Below are 22,518 nucleotides of genomic sequence, written 5' to 3'. Positions count from 1 at the left end.
TCAATTTTTATAACATACCCTCCTCTCCTCCCCAACACACCATACTTTAGCTCTATATTGATGGTAAGGAGTCAGCTACTACCATTGCCACTGTGCTGAGCAGCTAGGAGACACTTGTTGAGTACTGTATTCCCTTTTTTTTGCTGCATCTTAAACAGAGGGAAGGACTGAGGCAGGGAGAGGGACATCAGGCACCAGCATTCTCAGCCGACTAGTCCCTGAAGGCAAGAGTCTTTTGGAGCAGAAATCCAGGCAGCGGCTGCCACAGTGCTGAGTATACACTTCAGGGCCCCATAATAGCCTGGGGTCCTGTGTGTCTAAATAGGTTGCATAGGCCTAATGCCAGCCCTGCCTAGGAAAGGATCAGAATTTTTCACAATAGTGAAAAGTCCTTCAAATGTGACAAAGAGAAAATACATGGTGGTGTAGTGATGTCCAGGATCTTGTGAATCATTAGAAATGGGAATCTGGCTCAGTTCACAAACAATTGGGCTCAGGGTATGAAGTCCATTTCATGTTATGGGCAAAAAGATACCACAGATAGCACCAACAAAACAGTTATAGCTGCACTAAAATAAATATAAGGCATGTACAGAAACCATGAAGATTTAAAACCATGGTTTAAAAGTTGTATTGGCAAACATTTTAGCTGGGCATAACTCAAATTGTTGCTTCACCATTCATGAGAAAAGCAGTTATTTCAAAGTCAGATTGACAAAACCATTTTAACAAAGTTATGTCCAATCTTCACTATTGACTCAATTATATCAGTTAAACTATTTCTTGGGGGGAAAGTTTGAGAAAACAATTGTTTCTGTAGTGTAGGGAGGTCCCTTACAAGAATAAACATCTATATTATCCCTGTGGCACATGAGCATATTCATAAAATACTTCCCTCTCTGATCTCAGAGTTTAAGTACTGGGTCAAGATTTAGCCCATGAAAACATGACCCACCTGGTGTAATTTACCCTTTAAATTGCAAACCTGGTTTCTCTGCTTTGATAGAAATATTTTCGCTGACGTCAACGAATCAATTTCCTTGGCCAAAATCATATTTTTATGGTAAATACAGAAAAAAATAACACAAGATATTATTTTATATTTTCATAATGTCTATAATGAGAACAGGGTTTTATTTTCTAGGCACTTTACAAATATTTAGTACTTAGTATATTACTAGTAGTACTCAGTACCTACTCTACAGAGCTGACAGTCTACATAGACAAAAGGTGAGAGGGGAAAGGAGAGGCACAATGATTTGCTCAAGGTCAGACAGCAAGTCAGTGGCAAAATCAGGGATATATCCCAGATCTCCAATCTCTCAGTCCAGTGCCCTAACTACTGAACCACTCTTTGGGTGACTTCATTTAATCTTTTGTAAAAATTGGGAAGAGCTAAGTCATTGGTTTTACATTACCTACAAAGCTTTTTGGACAGCTTTGGTTGCAAATCATTGTAAACACTTTAGATATTTCACTTTCTATAGGAAGTGCCTCATTTTTTTTGTCTGAAATGAAAGACACATAAATTCTACTACTACTAATATAGTAGTTATGGCATTTAAAAGAGAAGAAATGTGGATAGTCCCTTGACTATTACAGCTATTATTGAGAATGGAAATGCTAAATGCTAATATAAAGTGAAAAATTCACTCTGTCAGCAAAACTTTTCACTCTGTTGCTATTATTATATTTTATACATTGCATATGATAAAAGGCTAATCAGGTATCATGAAGGAGCTGTATTTTAAAATTATTAAATTTGTATTGCTTTAGGCTAATATGGAACAGAATGATATAAGATGAAACTGAAAATTTAGTATTATGTTACATTGTGTGGCAAAGAAGGAGTTAGAGTTGGTGGGTAGAAAATGGATCTGATCTGGTCTTGTATCAGTTTTGCACTAGAGTGACTCTGTGGACTTCATTAGATTTATGCCTCATTTGCAGTGGTGGATATAAGAACAGAATCAGGCCCAATGTGTGCAGAGATTGGTTCAGGCAGAAATGCCTGTTACACATGAATAATATGGTGGTGTTGTACACTTTCTATTTGATCGTCAGAAGGTTTTGTTGAGGTTGGTAAACAAATATCCTCACCTTTTGGTTGTGGAAACTGAAAGTTTATGTGATATATCAAAACTACCTAACAATTCAGTGGCAGAACAAGGATTACCACTCAAGGAAATTTATCCTAAGCTCCATTCACTAGACCATGCTGTCTCTAATAAGAGCAAAAAGACATATACAGATTGCTAAACAATTGTACAATGAAGCAGTGATTAAACTAATGAAGCATGGCATAGTGTCTTTTTGCAACATACATTGCTAAATGAGAATAAGATGGGTTTTGAGCACCATACCATAGAGAAAGCTCAATCATTTCACTATGGATATCAATTTGTTTTATTGGATATTAAAATGATGTGCAAACATTGCCTGAACTTATCCTTAGTAACTATTTCAAACAAGCTGCTCCAACCTACCCCTCCTAGCAATTTGGATTGCATATACAGTGCTATCCATCCAGTTGAATTTAAATGAATCACTTTGGAACCTAAAATTATAATCTTTGGGGATACTAAGAATGAGTTTTCAGTATCTTCCACTCTGCCATTAGCCAGAGCACAATAATGCAATCTGTGACCAGGAGACTTTCCACTGCCCACTGCTCCTGATTTTGTTTGTGAGGCTGAAATTTCCCTTTGGGAGAGTTGTGTAATGACATTATGCCACTGGGCCCCCTAATGTCTTTATTTTGTTTGTTTGCTAGCGTGTTACCTATCAATCTTATCAGAAGGGGCTGAGGGGGAAGTCTGTATACTTTTGCTATTTAAAATAAAACAGGCTGTATTAATTTAGATTTTTAATTCTGCACTATAGCAATATTTTATCTTTTTACCAGGTCTGTTTTCTCTTAGAACAGTTGACTGGTCATGACATTGTAAATCTTGTATTTTCTTGGTCATTTCATACATGGAAAATCAACAAACCAGATGCCTGGGGAACAGTCTTATTTTTTTTTAACATAAAATAGATGATGGCATCTTAGTTATTTTGAAAACAATGTTAATATTGACATCGCTGTTAGCTCCTACCCTTGAAGCATGTAACTGTTGTATAATGTCACTTTAAAAAAATTCTTTTCTCAATTCGCAAATATGTAAGAAAATATCTGACTTGATGACCTTTCCAGTGATATTTATTCCTGAATTAAGATATAGGCAGGTTATAATTAAGACTTGCCATCTAGGAAACTGCTCCTGGATTCTCAAATTGCCTTTATTCCATTGTTCTTTATTAGTATACCACAGATTACAATTGCAGTAGTTTTCTTTTTCACAAAAGCCACTTCTAAAATCATGCCCAGTACAGTAATATGAAAAGTTATTCTCTGTTTAAAAAAAGGAGTCAAGTTAACAGAAAGCACTCATTCTTTTTGCATAACAGAAGAAATGTAGATTAAATGCTATGAAAAAAGGTTCTAGTTATCAGAACAGATATCAATGGATTAAGCAGCCAGGGGAGTTTGTGTAATCACTTTCAAGCCTAGACTGGACAGTATCTATTAGATACAATTTAGGAATAATTGAATTAATCCTGCCACAGTGTGGAGGGCAAGGAAGTGTAGCCCAGATAACCCACCTCAGGATACTCCTTGCTGACCCAACTGATTTTACCATCTGTCACGTTGCGGCTTGTGAAGTTACACAAGTTATGACATTGACATATTGCCTAGTGAAGACGAGAATTAAGGATAGATTTTTCAACTGAACTGTGTGCCCATGGAGAATAAATCCTAGTAAGGCTCCTCCCACTTGTCTGCCCAGGCTGCCCAAACCTTGAATCTGGTGTGCAGGACTATTGGGGACTGCACACCCCCTAGGTAGGTGGGTAGGAAAAGGAAGGGGATGGGGATAGGGATGAATGGAGCCTTGGACCCCACCCACCCCATGCAACATGTCGTGCAGCCAGCATAGCTGAGCCACTGCACAGGGAGTAGTATTTGCTGCTAGCAATGGCCACTAGTAAATTATTATCCCCCAAGATATGGGTGAGGAGGGAGGAAGACCGAGAATTCTCTCTCTGAGCCACAATTCCCTAACTGCACTGCTCCTAGGGTGGTATAACAAATGTCACTCCTTACTATGGGCTTTTCCTAGGGACACAATCTAGCCCTTAAAAACAAAATGATTTATTACATTTGTTCACATTCAGTCTCTTGTCCCAGACTACATATTACCTCTGTCAGTGTATTTTGGCTGCATAACTGCTAACTAAATATTAATCTACTACATTTCAGAGTGTATTGGAAGCATTTGGGGCAGATGCTAAAAGGGAAGGGAAGGAAGTATTCAAAATGTTGCAACCTTAAAGTTATTTCACAATAAACTGCAGATAGTGACTACAATGACTCACTTCCATTTATTATATTGTTCTCTAGTAACAGTACATCCTCCATCCTGGAAATCTGTATTGATAAAGTAATATAACCCCTCTAGTGAGCTTCAGTGGAGTATTGTCTAAATATTAAATACTGAATGCAAGCAAAACTGTGTTATTCAAATACTCATGCTGGGTTTTAGTTGAAGGGATAGTCAGTGGTGAGAAGAATTACAGTCTCCAGGTAACTGAATTAAGTGAATCAGCAGAAGAACAATCACTATATAAAGGCAGCAGATAGGAAAAATATCTACTTTTAAGAAATGGTCAGTATCACTTGGGGCCTGGTCCTGAAACACTTACTTAGGCAAAACTGCCAAGAGCTACCTGCAGTTGCTCTAATCCTGCATTCTTTGAAACACCTACACTCTCATTGACAGAGAATTTTGAGTGCACAAGGAATATAGGATCTGGCCCACTATCTCATCTGTCCAGTCACCTGGATCACAGTGCTCAGAATTCACAAAATAAGAAAGAAAATGACTTTAATTACCCTTTTTACCGGCATTGTCCCTGTTCCTGTAAGTGACTCTGTGCAGGCTGATTGCTGCCCCCTTAATTTCAGCATGGAACAAAATAGAAGGACTGGTTGGGATTTGAGCATTTGTGGAGGAGATCAGAAGAACATAGGATTTTGAAGTATGTCTAAAATTTGAAAGATACAAAAAAGCAATAGCACTCACTACCACAAAAAAAGTACATTGAAATTTCTGCTTGGACAGCACAGTAACAGAAAGCTTATCTTGTGTGTCTTACTCTTTATTTTCCTCTCTGGTACTAATAAAACAGGACTTCCTTTACATTTCTGAAATATGATGTGATTACAGGTTGATCAATCCACATTTTATAAGCATCTGTCAAACTCTCTTTAAAATATCGCCTCACTGTTGGATCCTGTTGTTGCTCGGGGCTACACAGTAACTTGTTGATTATTTAGAGGTGAGCAAGAGGGACAAAAAATATTTTTTTAATATTTTCCTATAAAAATTGAATCACAGCCCTGACTTTTTGAATTGGAGCAGGGCTGAAAATCTACTGGAGTGGGTGTTAGGATGTTTGGCAAAGAGAAATTTTATTTATTTGTTTAATTCGTGTATTTTCAATTGTGGAAATTATATGTGGAAATTAGATATGGATGGACAACTGGGAGCAGATTGTTGGAGAATGGCTGCTAGGGATTTTGGCAAACATTTTAAAATCTATTTCTGAGGATGTTAACGATACCTGGATGGGGCAGAGAGAGGAGTGTGAAAAATATACACTATAAATGCTTAAAATTGTCAGGAGGTTAGCTCCTTTCTGCACTGTCCATATGATCCTGAGAACTGTTAGGTCCATGGCCAGGGGAGTACATCCTCTCTCCGTTGTCTGGTTCCATAGAGCTGACCGAGGAAAGAGTGGGATAGTATGTAAATCAGATTCCCATTCACTTTCCACTTTATCCCTCTTTCCTTCCAGAAAAGCCACAGAAATTACTGCCCAGGGGCTATCTTCTCCACAGCAGCCCTGTGGAGTGGGAGTAGGGAGAAACCTACACTAACCTCTGGGTGGTCATATGACTCTCTGTCCTTTCCCTTCAGCAGGTTGCAGCACAAACTACGCGGTCAATCCAGAAGGAGGTTAGCAAATACTTCTCAGTGTTTCGAAATATTTGTTGTTCTCCCATCACTAGCTGCAAGTACATTTTTGGCCCTCGACTCTTAGGTTCCAAAGTCTGACAAAACAAGATGTGGATGAGATTAGCTGTGTCAGGCAGCAAAATAATTGATGGTATCATAACACTAGTTTGCCCACTGTAAAGAAAAGCAGTGATATTAAAGTTTATTTTCTTAGCTCCTGTCCTAAGACACTCAACATAGAGTGCCCAGAGTTTCCATTCCATAGCTATATTCACTAACTGGGAGGTTTATTATAGAAAATTTCGCCAGAGGCTTAAGGAAGTCCATGCCAGCATTCACATAGCTCTTAAAATACATATTCAGTGGATGTGACTAAACTTTGAAAGCTCAGTTTATATTCAGACTCTGAATTTTCTCTTTTGGAAAATGAATTTTTAAAGACATATTTTTGAGAGTCCTAGATGAACTTTTAAGCTGATGGCTGGGTTGTTTCCCTAATTATTGTGCACCATCATATTCCACATTTAAGCCAGCAAAGAAATCAAATCATTTTGTCTACCTTGCTGTTGCATAATGTATTGTGTATATTTTGCTGATGTCTGATTTGTTTCTTGGAAAAATTAAATGCAACATGTTGTTTTTAATCTTTCTATTTGGCACAGGTGTGCAATAACAATAAAAATATTGCACCTTACATAATTGTACACTTTGATAGTGCTCTACTGAGACTTAATCTACATGCAACATTTCTGCAGCATGTAAAAGCTTTAATAAGAGAGAGTCAATGAGCTCATGTACCTTTTATAAAACATGACATAAGGCAATATAATTAAAACTAAACTTATTTTCTGTGGTGAAATTAACTTACAGAAATGAAGGTGTTTATTTATTAAATAGGATGTCTGGAGCTCTTGCCTTATTCTTTCCCCTCCTGGGAAGGTTTTGATTATTTGTTTCCTTTCTTTGGCCTGCTTGCTAGGTAATTTAAAACGGATACCTTCCTTTGGGAAACAAAATTTGATCGAAGAACAGCCTGCATCACCAGCTAAATGAATTACCAATGTTTTACTCACTTTTCTTCCACAATTCTTTCTTTTTTTTTAACCATCCGAAGAAATGTGTGCAGAGGTTTACAAATGCTGTAGTACAGTTCAGATTGAATTTGCAGCAGCAAGGACATATTGCTCCCTTTCTTGATAGAGATGTTTCATGGTTGTAAGATAAAAAAGACAACAGGTTATTATTCTCTTTGGCTATAGTTGGGTATTTGCATATGGCTTATTTTTGTGGGGGGAAGAGAGAAAGAGGAAGGGAGGGTGAATTGTCATTGAGCACTCAATTTAAATTATACACCATCTATCTGAGAATGAATGGAAAGATGTTTTGTGCAATACATTAACCTATGGAACTCACTTCCAGGTGATACTACTAAGGCAAACAGCTTAATAAATTTTACAAACAGATACAATTATATGAATAAGAATAGCATGTGAAATATCATTAGGTACTTAGATTAGAATGGCTTTCAGTAGTCATGCTTCAATGTACACCTCTACCCCAATATAACGCAACCCGATATAACACGAATTCGGATATAACGCAGTAAAGCAGTGCTCCGGGGGGGGGGAGGGGGGCTGCGCACTCTGGTGGATCAAAGCAAGTTCGATATAACGCAGTTCCACCTATAATTCGGTAAGATTTTTTTGGCTCCCGAGGACAGCGTTATATCAAGGTAGAGGTGTACTATGTCATCATCAGATTAGATCAGGAAGAAATTTCTCCCTTATACTGTAGTAAGATATAGGTAAATTAATTTATGGAATGTTTTTATTCCTCCATTGTTTTTAGGCCTGTGTGAGTGGGTGCAGAAATTTGGATTAAATGAATGTTATGGACATTTGTTTCTTAGAGTCTTCTGATTTCAGCAAATAGGATTTATGCAAATGTTAATATTTCACAATAAGTCAAGCATGCCAAGTGCAAGCCCCTAAATCTTTGGGAAAGTTTAATAAGATAGCATTTTGCATTTGAGGATCTCAAAGCAATTCATGGCTTGGACAAAAGCTGGAACATCAAATCCAAACATCCCTGAACTTTGAGGAAGTTTGGGTTTGATTCAAAATCTGGCTCTGATGTGCATGGTATTTGAATTTCTTGATAATAATCAAGAATCCTATCATCCTCTTCCATATGACTCTGAATAATTAAGAAGTTGAAAGTATATTACTGATTTAGTAGTACTTACAAAATTGGTCACAATTTATCCCTTCTTTGTGTGAAGAATATACAGATTTTGTTTGTTTCCATAAACTTGTCCTACAATGATTAAATATTATATTTTTGTTTACAAATTCTATATAGATTTCTGTATTATCTTTGAGATCTGAGAACTGATTTGAATGTTTATTAGAAACAGTGAGAGATTAGGTTTGGTTGCATAAAAGCTCCACGTCTTTTGATAATTCTTTTTTCTCCACTAATCATTGAAATTCTCTTAGAAAATTCACAAAGTAAAAAAGCAAATATTATTTTGTCATGCAATATACAGTAGGCATGTTGTCATCTGTAGATTTAAAATTGTATTGATATCTGACCACTCTTTTAAGTTTGAGTGAGGAGTTCTCTGTTTTAGCAAATGTTGCAGTATACTGCTATATTAGTACTGTAATGTGTCCATTGTAATGATTTGCTGGAAGTATTGCCATTAAGTATTGTTACTTTGCTCTCTGCATCAATGCAATTCACTTTTGGTTTGAGGCTGTTTCTAGCCTCGTGTCACTGTTGAAACAGCCATTTGAAGGATTATAGCTGTTTTAAAGGAGATATGAAAAAATAGACTAACTTGAGCCTTTAATATTATGTAATATTGTTATTTATTATTTGTATTATCATACTGCCTAAGAGCCCAGGCCATAGACCAGGACACCATTGTGCTAAGGGCTGTGCAACCACTGAGCAAAAAGGAAGTCCCTTAAGGAGTGTTGGGAGCTGGGATTTATTCTGGGCCTCTGTCCAGAGCAGTTTGTATGTATTTGTTGTAGGAGCTGTCTGAACACTCAGGAAGGGATGGTACTTGCTCCAAGAAGCTCAGAGTCTAAAGACAGATAGAAAAGTTGATGAGGTTAAGGGCAAAAATCACATTGGGAAAGAAAGCTACTAGAGCCTCCCATGGGATAGTGCTTGGGGTGTGCTACAGACCGCCGGGATCCGATTTGGATATGAATAGAGAATCTTTTTAATGACATAAACACTAATGGGAATTGTGTGATCATGGGAGACTTTAACTTCTCAGATATAGACTGGAGGACAAGTGCTAGTAATAATAATAGGGCTAAAATTTTCCTGGATGCGATAGCTGATGGATTCCTTCACCAAGTAGTTGAAGAACTAACAAGAGGGGATGCCATTTTAGATTTGGTTTTGGTGAGTAGTGAGGACCTCATAGAAGAAATGGTTGTATGGGACAACCTTGGTTCGAGTGATCATGAGCTAATTTAGTTCAAACTAGATGGAAGGATAAACAAAAGTAGATCTGGGACTAGGGTTTTTGATTTGAAAGGGGCAAACTTTAAAGAATTAAGGAAATTAGTTAGGGAAGTGGATTGGACTGAAGAATTTGTGGATCTAAAGGCAGAGGAGGCCTGGAATTACTTCAAGTCAAAGTTGCAGAAACTATCAGAAGCCTGCATCCCAAAAAAGGGGAAAAAAATCATAGGCAGGAGTTGTAGACCAAGCTGGATGAGCAAGCATCTCAGAGAGGTGATTAAGAAAAAGCAGAAAGCCTACAAGGAGTGGAAGATGGGAGGGATTAGCAAGAAAAGCTACCTTATTGAGGTCAGAACATGTAGGGATAAAGTGAGAAAGGCCAAAAGCCACGTAGAGTTGGACCTTGCAAAGGGAATTAAAACCAATAGTAAAAGGTTCTATAGCCATATAAATAAGAAGAAAACAAAGAAAGAAGAAGTGGGACCGCTAAACACTGCGGATGGAGTGGAGGTTAAGGATAATCTAGGCATGGCCCAATATCTAAACAAATACTTTGCCTCAGTCTTTAATGAGGCTAATGAGAAGCTTAGGGATAATGGTAGGATGACAAATGGGAATAAGGATATGGAGGTAGATATTACCACAACTGAGGTAGAAGCCAAACTCGAACAGCTTAATGGGACTAAATTGGGGACCCCAGATAATCTTCATCCAAAAATATTAAAGGAACTGGCACATGAAATTGCAAGCCCATTAGCAAGAATTTTTAATGAATCAGTAAACTCAGGGGTTGTACCGTACAACTGGAGAATTGCTAACATAGTCCCTATTTTGAAGAAAGGAAAAAAAAGTGATCCGAGTAACTATAGGCCTGTTAGTTTGACATCTGTAGTATGCAAGGTCTTGGAAAAAATTTTGAAGGAGAAAGTAGTTCAGGACATTGAGGTCTATGGTAATTGGGACAAAATACAACATGGTTTTACAAAAGGTAGATCGTGCCAAACCAACCTGATCTCCTTCTTTGAGAAGCCAACAGATTTTTTAGACAAAGGAAACACAGTGGATCTAATTTACCTTGATTTCAGTAAGGCATTTGATATGGTTCCACATGGGGAATTATTAGCTAAATTGGACAAGATGGGGATCAATATGAAAATTGAAAGGTGGATAAGGAACTGGTTAAAGGGGAGACTACAACGGGTCATACTGAAAGGTGAACTGTCAGGCTGGGAGGAGGTTAGTAGTGGAGTTCCTCAGGGATTGGTTTTGGGACCAATCTTATTTAATCTTTTTATTACTGACCTTGGCACAAAAAGTGGGAATGTGCTAATAAAGTTTGCAGATGACACAAAGCTGGGAGGTATTGCTAATACAGAGAAGGACTGGGATATCATAGAGGAAGATCTGGATGACTTGTAAACTGGAGTAATAGTAATAGAATGAAATTTAATAGTGAAAAGTGCAAGCTCATACATTTAGGGATTAATAACAAGAATTTCGGTTATAAATTGGGGACACATCAGTTGGAAGTAACAGAGGAGGAGAAGGACCTCAGAGTATTGGTTGATCACAGGATGACTATGAGCCGCCAATGTGATATGGCCTTTAAAAAAGCTAATGCGGTCTTGGGATGCATCAGGCGAGGTATTTCCAGTAAAGATAAGGAGGTGTTAGTACCCTTATACAAGGCACTGGTGAGACCTCATCTGGAATATTGTGTGCAGTTCTGGTCTCCCATGTTTAAGAAGGATGAATTCAAACTGGAACAGGTACAGAGAAGGGCTACTAGGATGATCCGAGGAATGGAAAACCTGTCTTATGAAAGGTGACTCAAAGAGCTTGGCTTGTTTAGCCTAACCAAATGAAGGCTGAGGGGAGATATGATTGCTCTTTATAAATATATCAGAGGGATAAATATCAAGGAGGGAGAGGAATTATTTAAGCTTAGTACCAATGTGGACACAAGAACAAATGGATATAAACTGGACATTAGGAAGTTTAGACTTGAAATTAGACTAAGGTTTCTAACCATTAGAGGAGTGAAGTTGTGGAACAGCCTTCCAAGGGGAGTAGTAGGGGCAAAAGACATATCTGGCTTCAAGACTAAGCTTGATAAGTTTATGGAGGGGATAGTATGATGGGATAGCCTAATTTTGGCAATTAATTGATCTTTGATTATTAGCAGGTAAATATGCCCAATGGTCTGTGATGGGATATTAGATGGGTGGGATCTGAGTTACTACAGAGAATTCTTTTCTGGGTGCTGGCTGGTTAGTCTTGTCCACATGCTCAGGGTTTAGCTGATTGCCATATTTGGGGTTGGGAAGGAATTTTCCTCGAGGGCAGATTGGCAGAGACCCTGGAGGTTTTTCGCCTTCCTCTGCAGCGTGGGACATGGGTCACTTGCTGGAGGATTCTCTGCATCTTGAGGTCTTTAAACCACGATTTGAGGACTTCAATAACTCAGGCATAGGTTAGGGGTTTGTTGCAGGAGTGGGTGGGTGAGATTCTGTGGCCTGCGTTGTGCAGGAGGTCAGGCTAGATGATCATAATGGTCCCTTCTGACCTTAAAGTCTATAAGGAAGAATCCAAATTAGTATCTTGAGAGTGTTGGTGCTTTGCTCCTATATTCCCCAGCAGTAGGCCCAGGAAAACTCCTCACTGTGCTACTTGACTGGGCCTTTTATACTCTGAGGTCCAGATAGAAGCAGCCCTAGCCATTCTGAGGCCGGCCAGTTGGGAGAAGTGCAAACAAACAGAGATGAAACCCTCCCAAACAACAACAAGCAGTTTAGCAGTGTGACACCCCCTGGAAGTTGGCACCCAAAATAAATACCCTCCTTGCTTCCCCCTAGAACTGGCCCTAAGGTATAGCCACCTCAAATGCATTAGGCTGATAGGAAAATGACCTCCTCCACGTTTGGAGAAATGAGCTAGCCAGATTCACCCTAAAGATGTTAGATGGGTTTAGAGAAAGCCACTAGAAGGCAGCTCAGGGATGATCTCAGTCTTATTGAAGGAGGGTGAGATCCAGGATTGAGGGGATATCATCACTATCCTTCATTCAAGAAGGACAGAGTGAGGGAGGGGACAGACTCTTCACTCTTCCAGGAAAAGAGAATTGATGGGGGGTTTCTTGTTTCTCCCTTGGTCCTGCATGAGCTTAGAAGTGGGGACAAATGGCCTGTCAACTCAGTTTCCAGGCACATAGAAATGTAGCTGATTGGCACTCTTCCTCTACCATAGTTCTGCCTCATCCTCCAGTCTGGTAATTTCTTTCTCTTGACAGCTGCAGACCTCAAAACAGGCATAGATATTTTTAAGCCTATTAATAGAAAAACTGTTGCTGTGGTGCAGAGCTACTATGTGATTCTTGCACTGGGGTTTTTACTTTTAATGAAATAACAGAAGCCAATAATACAAAAAAATTGCCATTTAATAGCCAAATTATTATAACAAAAGGGAAACTAAAAAAAAAAAAATACACAACTAGTTACCTAAATGCCTGGCATTCACTAAATTAAACCAAACAAAATGGTGACTCACCCAAATGGAGTATTTTGTTTTGCCATGGCAAATGAACACGCTGCACTTTACTGTCTTAACTTCAAGAAGGTGATTTGGTGCAATAGTGAACAGAAAGATTATATAGGTACTGATGCTGTTAACTCTCTATTCTTCTGGCAAGGAAGATGAACCAGTAGACAGAGGAACCTAACTAACAGTTACCCAAAGAAATAGACCTTTTCTAACAGTGATTCAGATTTGCTATGGTTGTGACTTGATGAAGAAGCACTTTGGCTTGACCTTTATATAAAGTATCAAGAGGAACAAAAATGACTCTAAAAGCTGCCCCAGTGGAAGTTAAAAAAGCTCTTTAACCTTTAAAAAGCCTATAAAATACTGTGCTTGTTTCCATGGCCCCAGTAGTATTTTATTTTACAGCTTTTTAACTTCATTTTTATTTTACTGTAGGGTGGCAAGGGAAATGGGCATTAAAAGATTTTTAAACTGAACAAAAATCCTCCTGGACAAAATATTACTTGCACTTGCCTAAAAAGAAATGTGTTTGTGTTTCTAATGTTTCCAATACAGCTTCTCAAATTTCCTTATGATATATTTTTTTAATATCTTAATTCTAACTTGTTTCTCATTTATCTCCTAGTGAGAGAAACAATCATTTCATAGACTTCAAAAATTATCCTACTATGCACCTTTCTAAACTCTGGATATTTAATTGCTGAAGAAGTTAATTTTTCTCCTTGTGGAGCTTCCCATTAACAGTTTCACAAAGTGCATCCTCTTATTTTAAAACAGTTAGTCATAAGAAATGAATATGTATTGAAAAAGAAACTTCAAAGATGTATATTTCTTATAGTATGGATTCCATCTTCAGACAAGTACCCATTCCAATGGTTTGTCCTGCTTCCATCGCTGGTCTTGGGAATCTGATTAGTATTGACTTAATCACATGATCACCCTCTGTGGCTGATTTCCAATGTGGATTGCAGATCAAGATGGCTCTATTTGGTGGGCCTTAGCTTAACCTAGGAAATTTTTAGGCATTCATATGGGAAACTGGGGGAGTAAGATTTAGTCTCTTGTGAAGCTTGAGGTTCTCCTACCTCACATGAGAAAAGATGTTAAACCCCTGTACATGCAATGGATGGACTTCTCTTCCCAACCTCAAAAACCACTTTCTTACACTTCCTTGGGCATTGGATCAGCTGAAATCTGCACTGGAACTTTCCTGTTGGGTATTTTGTTGTGGGTATGTTTTATCCCAAATTAATTTACTGGTCAAATTGAATGAAGTTGTGCCCTCTGCATTCAGGCAATTTTTGTATATCTACATCTCATTGTTTCCATGTCTAAATCAATGGATATATGCTAGCAAGGAAACTGTGTTTTCTCTTTTATAGTGTGCATTCCATACGGTGCAGCCATAATCATATATTCATCCATTCAAATGACTTGTCTTGCTTCCCAGTGCTGCTCATGGTAAATCTGATTACTATTGACTCAGTCATGTGATGTCCATGTACATTTCTAAAGTGGTTTGGGATGGAGAATTCTCCCCTTTTCAGCTTAATTTGGTCATGCCACAAACTTGGGCCAGACTGTAAGCTGGTGTAAATCAGTAGACTTCAATGGAACTATACTATCTTATTCTGGCCTGGAACTGGCTATCTTTTTTTGTATTAACATTTGTATTTATGCAGTGCCTAGGAATCCTAATTATGGACCAGGACCCTAGTGTGTTATGTGATGTGGAAACAGAACAAAAAGACAATTTCTGCCCCAAAGAGTTTACAGTTTAAGAGTAAGACAAGACAGAACAGATGGATTCAGACAGACCTCTGTGGGAGCACAAGGAAACAATGAAACAATATTGGTCAGCATGATAGGCAGTGGTCTTACTTTATTTTTGCGTAGTCCCTGAATGACCCTGGAATCTGATTTTGTGTCTTTTTCCAGTCATTTATAACAGGCACATTTATAACAGGATCATGTTATGGATCGGTAGTTTTTTTTTTTTTTTTAAGTGCATTTTCTTGTCTTCAGTATCAGACTTAGTCATACACGTTTACCTTAAAACTTAGTGTAGCATGGACAAATACAATCCTTTCTAAAAGTCATAACATGATCACCGAAATCCTATCCAGATAAATATTTCTTGTCTATCAAAGATTACTTTAATCGCGCCATGAATATTCGTCAAAAATCATCTCTCTCTCCACTGCTATTTAGACTGAAATGGGTCTAGCAATTTTAACTGCATGAATGCATAGTGAATACCTACATTGATCATGTATTTTGAGAGTATGAATGATTCCATGAACTATTTCAAAGAATGGCTAGCAAGAAATGTAGCACTTCAAATAAAGTAAAGTATTTTAAGTAGCACTGTAAATATTTTACTTAGGGATTATTTCTTCAGTACCACTCCACTATATTACTAGATAGTGGGCTGAATTTTAGAATTAGAAATGGAGATCAGTCCACTGTGTGTGTGTGTGTGTGTGTGCGCGCGCACATTTGGCTAATGCTCACATGCTTTTTCCCCCCCAATGTTACCTAGTTATCTTACTTTACTCAGTGTTGTGCCAGATTCTCAGCTGGTGTAAAATGGTGTAGCTCTATTGATTTCACTTTACACCAGCCAATTTACACCATCTGAGGAGCTGAGTGATGTGTCTAATCTGAACATTTCCTGCAAGATCACCATAGTACTGAAGTGCTGCTAGTGTCTATAACTTTGATTTGGTAGCATCTTTGTAAAGGCTTCAGAATCTATTCCATTATGTGCTCGCTGTTATTGCAGCAGGTTAAAAAAGATGATAGTGTGTAAATGAAAAATAGATGTATCTTTCATCATTTTTAACATGTAGAGTTATGTCCATGCACTAAGTGCTGATTCTAACCTTTCACCTTCAGTCCTGGATGGGAACATGCAGTGGTGCATCAAAGAGTCCTTCAGGACAAAGTTGAAAGAATACATTGTACTGCATATAAAAGGCTGGACTTATGCCATTTGACATTTGCTTTGATCACATTTCTATTCTGAGAAGTGGTTTTCATAACACTATCATACAGTAATTTATTGAAAACATCTATAAGAGCAAAGCACATAAGTATAGTAATGGACTTTTGATGTCCAAGTTATTTGTCAATAATTATTTCAGTGGTTTAGCTCAAAGGTAATTTTGTTTGCCAACAACAGTGTCTTAATTAAATCATTTTGACTAAATAACATAGTGTGAAGAAAGCCTTACTTTCCTTCTGGAAAAATTGAATTTAGGAGCAGGTTCCATATTCATGTTTTATTTACAATAGTAAATGCACATTTTTCATCAATATTTTCTGACAGGTTTGTATTGGATTCAGGCCCAGAAGGTTTTCTGCAATGCAAGGTTTCCAAAAGCTATTGTTTTAGTGATTTTTCATAGTGTATTATAAATGGCTTGTTTTCTTTACTGATTTCTCTTCGTTTCACTCTATCTGAAGACATGCTCTGCAGATTAATGAATTCCTGCTGGGTCCAGCCAGGGTTAGTGTGGCCCTTCGTGAACTGTTCTTGTGTTTGATGTGGTTGGGGACTATGGCTTTGAGTACTTCATGTTTGGAACTAAAGATTTATAATCAGTGCAGCCTTCATTCGCCTTTCTGGCATAAATACACAGCATGATTCCTCCTTTCCTGGCGATAAACAACATTTAGGATATGGCACTTCATTTTCAAATGTGTCTTAGTAGTTTACAGTACATAATAGTTATATATTAATGTGGGTTTCCTAACTTTTGACTGATTATTATCTTTGATATCATTTATATACAAGGAGAATGATAATGATATCTGTACTTTACCAAACACACTAATATGACTTTTGTTAAATATATTATAATCTATAAGGGTGGCGGTGGGGTCCTGTGTGTGTGTGTGTGTGTGTGTGTGTGTGTGTGTGTGTGTGTGTGTGTGTGTGATAAATGGCCTTTCAGCTTTGGCTTTTTATTAGGGAAGTGAAACTTACCAATACCTTGCAGTTAATGCAAACACTTTAATTGTGTGAACCAAAGCTGACGTAAAAGTTGAAATCTGGGTGGGGGGACATTCAAAAGTGCTCATTGTTGACCTAACTCTCTTCTTATTGAAGTTGGTGTTAAATCTCCTATTGCAGTCATGTGTTAAATGCTTTTGAAAATCTCACCCTATATATATTAATTAAGTTTAGATGTTGATGCTTCCAAGGGGATTAATATAGTACCTTTGAGGCAAGTTAATTGATTAATTGATAGGAAGGCTAGTCTTGTAATTACCCCAATGGATTGGGATGCAGATCTGAGTTCTGTACTTGATTCTTTCACAGAATCCCTGTGCAATCTTTAGCAAATTGTATATCTCTGTGCCTCATTTTCCAGCTGTAAAATGAACATAATCGTACTTCTGTTCTTCCGTCATCACATCAGTTTTACTTGTTTAGACTATAAGCACACTGAGGCATGGACTGTTGCTTATATACAGGGCCTAGAACAATAGAGCACTGGTTTTAATTTGAGCTTATGGGCACTATTGTAATACAAATAATAAAATAATGGAAAGGGGAAGATGACATTTTGGCCAGCCATACTTGCTGTGCTTCAACTCCTGGGTGTGGTTGAAATGCAGTTTCTTTCTTCCTGTACTCCTGTCATTTTGCTGGTGGGCCACAGTGTTTCTGAGATGGTAATTTAATAATACTAGAATTTCTACTTAAGGACTCAAATGTTTGCACTGTCTTTTGTCTCCACAGAGAGTTTATGTGCTTCAGAATGAGCGGCTTAACTGCACTGTACTCAGAGGAAGAGCTACCAAATGGACCATTTTACAAGGTATTCAGAAACAATAACAACAAAATAAATGGTCAGAACAAGAAGATATTTCTAGCTGATATTGGAAAAATCCATCTGTGCCTTAAATACATTGGAGTGAATTGTCTTCCTTTTGTAACTGTTTCACCTGGAATGCTGCCAGGGCCAGTGTTAGCTTAGGTTAGTGGTCATGTAACAGCCAGTGAGGCATGTAAAGGCTGCCTGGAGTAATATAAGATTTAAACTTGTCTATTAAACTGTTTTTAAAAGTTACATATAGATAGAGATAGATAATTATACAACCAGGATGGGCACTGTGGCTTGGCTGCAAAATATTAAAATGACCTGTCAAGTTACACTAATTATTACATATTAAATAACTGGTATAACTTGATTGCTCATTCTAATATTTTTGCAGTCAAATCACAGGGAATAGGAAAGCAAATTATTCATAAAGAGTTACCACTCTTATTCATGCTGAGTGCTTTCTTCCTCAGTGCATAGTCCGACTGAATTTAATGGGACTATGTGACCAGTAAGTTATCACTCAATGTGAGTCAGGGTGGTAGAACTCAGCCCTTAATCTATTCTATGGAGATCAAATCCAATGATTTTGAACTGCAAGATTTGCATAATTACCAGGTTTCTGTTGTTGACTTTCCAAAATGTTGTTACTTTTGGTTTATGACAAAAATTGTCATTAAAGAATAGCTGTGGGTAATTAAGCTAATACCTTAGTTCAGTGCACTCTCCTTATCTTGCTAATATCAATTATGCAAAATGTCCAAAACAGTGTGCATAGCTCTTACATATATGACCCATGATGTCATTTAACAAAGGGAAAAGGTGAGGGAAGGATGAGACAAAGTTTTTTCCCCTTGAAATGTGAGCATATTGCATTTTATTTTAATTTAACTGCATATTTTGAAGATAACTGCAGATGTTTACACTCCAAATTTTCTTTAAGGTAAGCCAGAGGTCTGTGAACAAAAATGTATATGTAAATACATGCATACAATTGCCTGATTTGCATGCACAGTAATATTAATTCCATACACAGATATTTTCAATTTCGTGCATGGATCTTAGTGCGTTAATGCAAATATGTACTGAATAATCCAATAATGTGTAATGTTGTGGGCAAGTGCTCTGAAAACCAACAAAAATTAAAATCCACAATACATTCCAAAAGGAAGACTGAATCTGTTTTTGATTCCTTAAGCTCATTGCCTTTCCTAACCCAGTTTCTCTCTTTCAAACACCTTTTTTTTTATAAACTCAAAGGAATTGCAATATGTGGTTATCTGGCTATGCCAAAAGAATGACAGGAGTCATTAGATATGGGTTTAATCAGGTTGCAATTTTATTATTAGACAGATGTCTGAGACTAACCCGGCGGATAAAATGTGTACAGTGCAGGTGTACTGTATGTCCCTCCAGCAGATTCACTGCCGGGACCTTACCAATTCCAGACATTTTGGGGGGGAGGGGGAGGGTAAGGGGACTTCCACAGCTGCCCCCTATTTATGCCGGGACCTTACCAACCCTCCACCTCTCATAGGAGGGGTTAAGGTGGACTATAATGATGGGGGGGTTGGCTCCCTGCTGTACCAATCATAGGAGTCCCCAACTGCCCCTGGCTTGCTCAATTACCAAGCACCTCTCCTTAATTCCTATTCCAACACATTTTTCCATTTTTTTTTGTGCCTTAATTTATGGAGTTCCTGCACTGAACATCCGCCACAAGGAGTCGCCAGCCATTAGCTTGGCTGCCTCCTCCCCACACCCAGCCAGGTTTCCAGACATCTCTAAATGGCCTTTTGCCTAGCAGCCCTACTGGGGATAAAGGACCCATTGTCCCATGTGTGATCATTAAGGGGTACCAGCAGCTGCATTGTCCTTGAGCCGGTACTGCAACAACCGCCCTCCACGAAGGACCGCATAGGCAACCCATTCTCTGGATCCTTGAATTGACAAGACTCCTCAAAAGAAAACGAAATAAACAACTTGTAAGCTGGAGCCAATAATCTCCATTCCGCTGACCACATCACATTCTGAGGTTCCAGAGAGCCCGCGGCATGTGCTCAGGTTCACTGCTAGTCCCTGTTGCAAGCTTACGAAATCTGTCAAACTGGAAACGAGACAAGGCATCTGCTATGTCCGGCACATGCTTGGAAGAAAAACAGATGTTGCAGGTTAAGCACTGTAGAACAAATGCCCTTACCAATTTCATAACCCTGTGCGATCTGGAAGTTTGGCGATTGATAACCTGTACCACTGCCATGTTGTCACACCAGAAGCGCACCCTTATATTAGCCAGCTCCGATCCAGAAATGACCACCGCAACTAAAATGGGAAAAAAAATCCAAGAAGGTCATGTCACGCCCAACCCCATTTTCTGTCCAGGTGGTGGGCCATTTGTGTATACCATTTGCCTTGATAAAACACCCCAAAACCTGCACCCCATGCCGCATGTGAGAGGATTTTTAACCCCCTTTGTAATAACCATTGGTCCCTCCACAATGATACCCCATTAAATCGACTCAGAACATTTTCCCACACCCTTAAGTGTTCCTTCATATGTCTAGTATGTAATGGTGTGGCCTGGCTATGCTGGCCGTTGCTGTTGTCTGCCAGGAATAAAATGGGGCAACAACCCTGGAAGCAAAGTTCAGGTGCCCTAGAATAGACTGCAGTTCTTGAAGCCTGAGGTTTTTTTTTAAGTCTCCACAGCTCTCTGGAGCAACCCTGATAGCTCCTGAAGTTTATCTTGAGGGTGCTGAAATACGCTCTCCCTGGTGTCCAGCTGAATGCCCAGGTAAGTCAATGTTGTGGAAGCGCCTTATGTTTTCTCCTCCGCTAGGGGTTCCCCCAACTATTTGGCCAGGGCCTGAAATGTGTCCATCTGCAAACCAAAAAATTATCCAAATAGTGCACTACTTGGTTTAGTCCCTCTGACCGCACTACTGCCCAGTGCAACATTGTACTGAATTTCTGCATAGGATACTGAACAGCCCATGGGCATAGCCTTGTCCAAATATAATTGCCAGCAGTAGTCGTCTTACAAACATGCCTGTATCCACAGGGGTTGCGAAAACAACCACCATCATTAAATGCCCAGCAAATACTATTACGTGCCTGGGGCCCTGTAGTGGGGCAGCTGCCCCACTCCAGTAAACAAGGGTTAAAAGCAGCCCTGGAGAGGGCTGCGGCTGGGAAAAGAGTGAAATCAGCTGAGTGAATAGCTGACCACAGGTGTGACCAGCTCAATCAAGGCCCAGCTGGCCCTGATAAGAGGGCTGTGGGCCAGGAGCTGGGGAACTCTCACTCTAGCCCTGGAGTGGGAAGGGCGAGCTGCCTGGGAGCAAGGTACCTGAGGTGGAGCAGTGCTGGGGAAGGGCAAAGGAACCGGGGAACTCCAGCCTGGTATACCCCCAGGCTGCAGGCCTTGGCGAAGGCCTACGACAGGTACTGGGCCTGCAAAGGCAAAGGCAGCAGGTTCTACCACCTTGCCAATGATGAGTGGCCAGTATAGACTACAGTTTGCCCCAGTGAATGGGGGCTGGATGATGACTGGCAGTAGCCACTGAGGCAAGGTGGGTTTAGAGGGTTGGGGGTTCCCTGGGAGGGGAGACCCAGAGTGTGGGGTTACTGCTGGGGCAGAACCCCGAGGTAAAGGGCACTGGGGTCCTGGAGGGACCCGGGGGCCTGAGGCAGGTGAGCCATTGGCCAGCAGAGGGTGCTCCAAGCTGGAATCAAGCTAATTCCCAGGACAATCAGCAGGAGGCGCCATGCTGGTGAGTCTTTGCTTCGCTACAGCACCTCCCAAGCTTGTTGTGGTATGTGGTATGTTGTGGTGTCATCCATTGCAACCACAGTGTGTAATGCCACCTTATCCCAGTTTGTGTTGCTGCCCTTAATTAAAACTGCTAATTATAATTAAAGCAGAACATGCCCCCAAACATATTGTGTGCCTGCCTAATTATATCTGTATACTTAACCAAGGCAGGGCTCCTCTGTGGGTAACCTGTACTATAACACCCACATAGATGAGGAAGGCAGCCTCCCAATTTTCCCATGTTCTAGGCACACTTGGCCTCTTGGGCAGTTCGCTATTTTGCTTGCCTTGCCCATGTCACTCCACTAGGGATAATATATCAATGTATTCGCCTCTCAGGATTTTATCTTTAGTTGTACTGAGTAGGTGAACTCCCATCGGGCCAGCCACCCCGGCATAACCACACTCAGGACTGCATGGAGGGAGTTCCGCAGAGCCCTGCTCCCCCAGAGACCCCCGGGAGTCTCTACTCTGTCCCAGGAGGTTACATGCCCTGATGGCCGATGAGTCCCCATGTGCCAAGGGGCTTCATTTCCAACACGGCCTTCGCTACCCTTGCTGGGGGTGTCACCCCATGGAGACCCCGAACACCTAGCTGCCTGAAGCTGCTGTAGTAAATGCAAATTAGCATGCAGCAGCTGTGTAATACCATCAGTGGCCCCAGTGAAGGTGCGACTTCTGGACCTCCCACTCTTGGGCCCAGATAGGCTGACTCCTGTCCCCCTCAGGTGAAGTCACTCAGTGACTGGTTGAGCATCATCCCTGCACCTGCCAGCTGCCACTG

This window comes from Malaclemys terrapin, chromosome 5 (assembly GCF_027887155.1).
Source record: "Malaclemys terrapin pileata isolate rMalTer1 chromosome 5, rMalTer1.hap1, whole genome shotgun sequence".
Lineage (NCBI taxonomy): Eukaryota > Metazoa > Chordata > Testudines > Emydidae > Malaclemys > Malaclemys terrapin.
The sequence above is the reverse complement of the archived record's forward strand: the minus strand, read 5'-3'. Positions refer to the sequence as shown.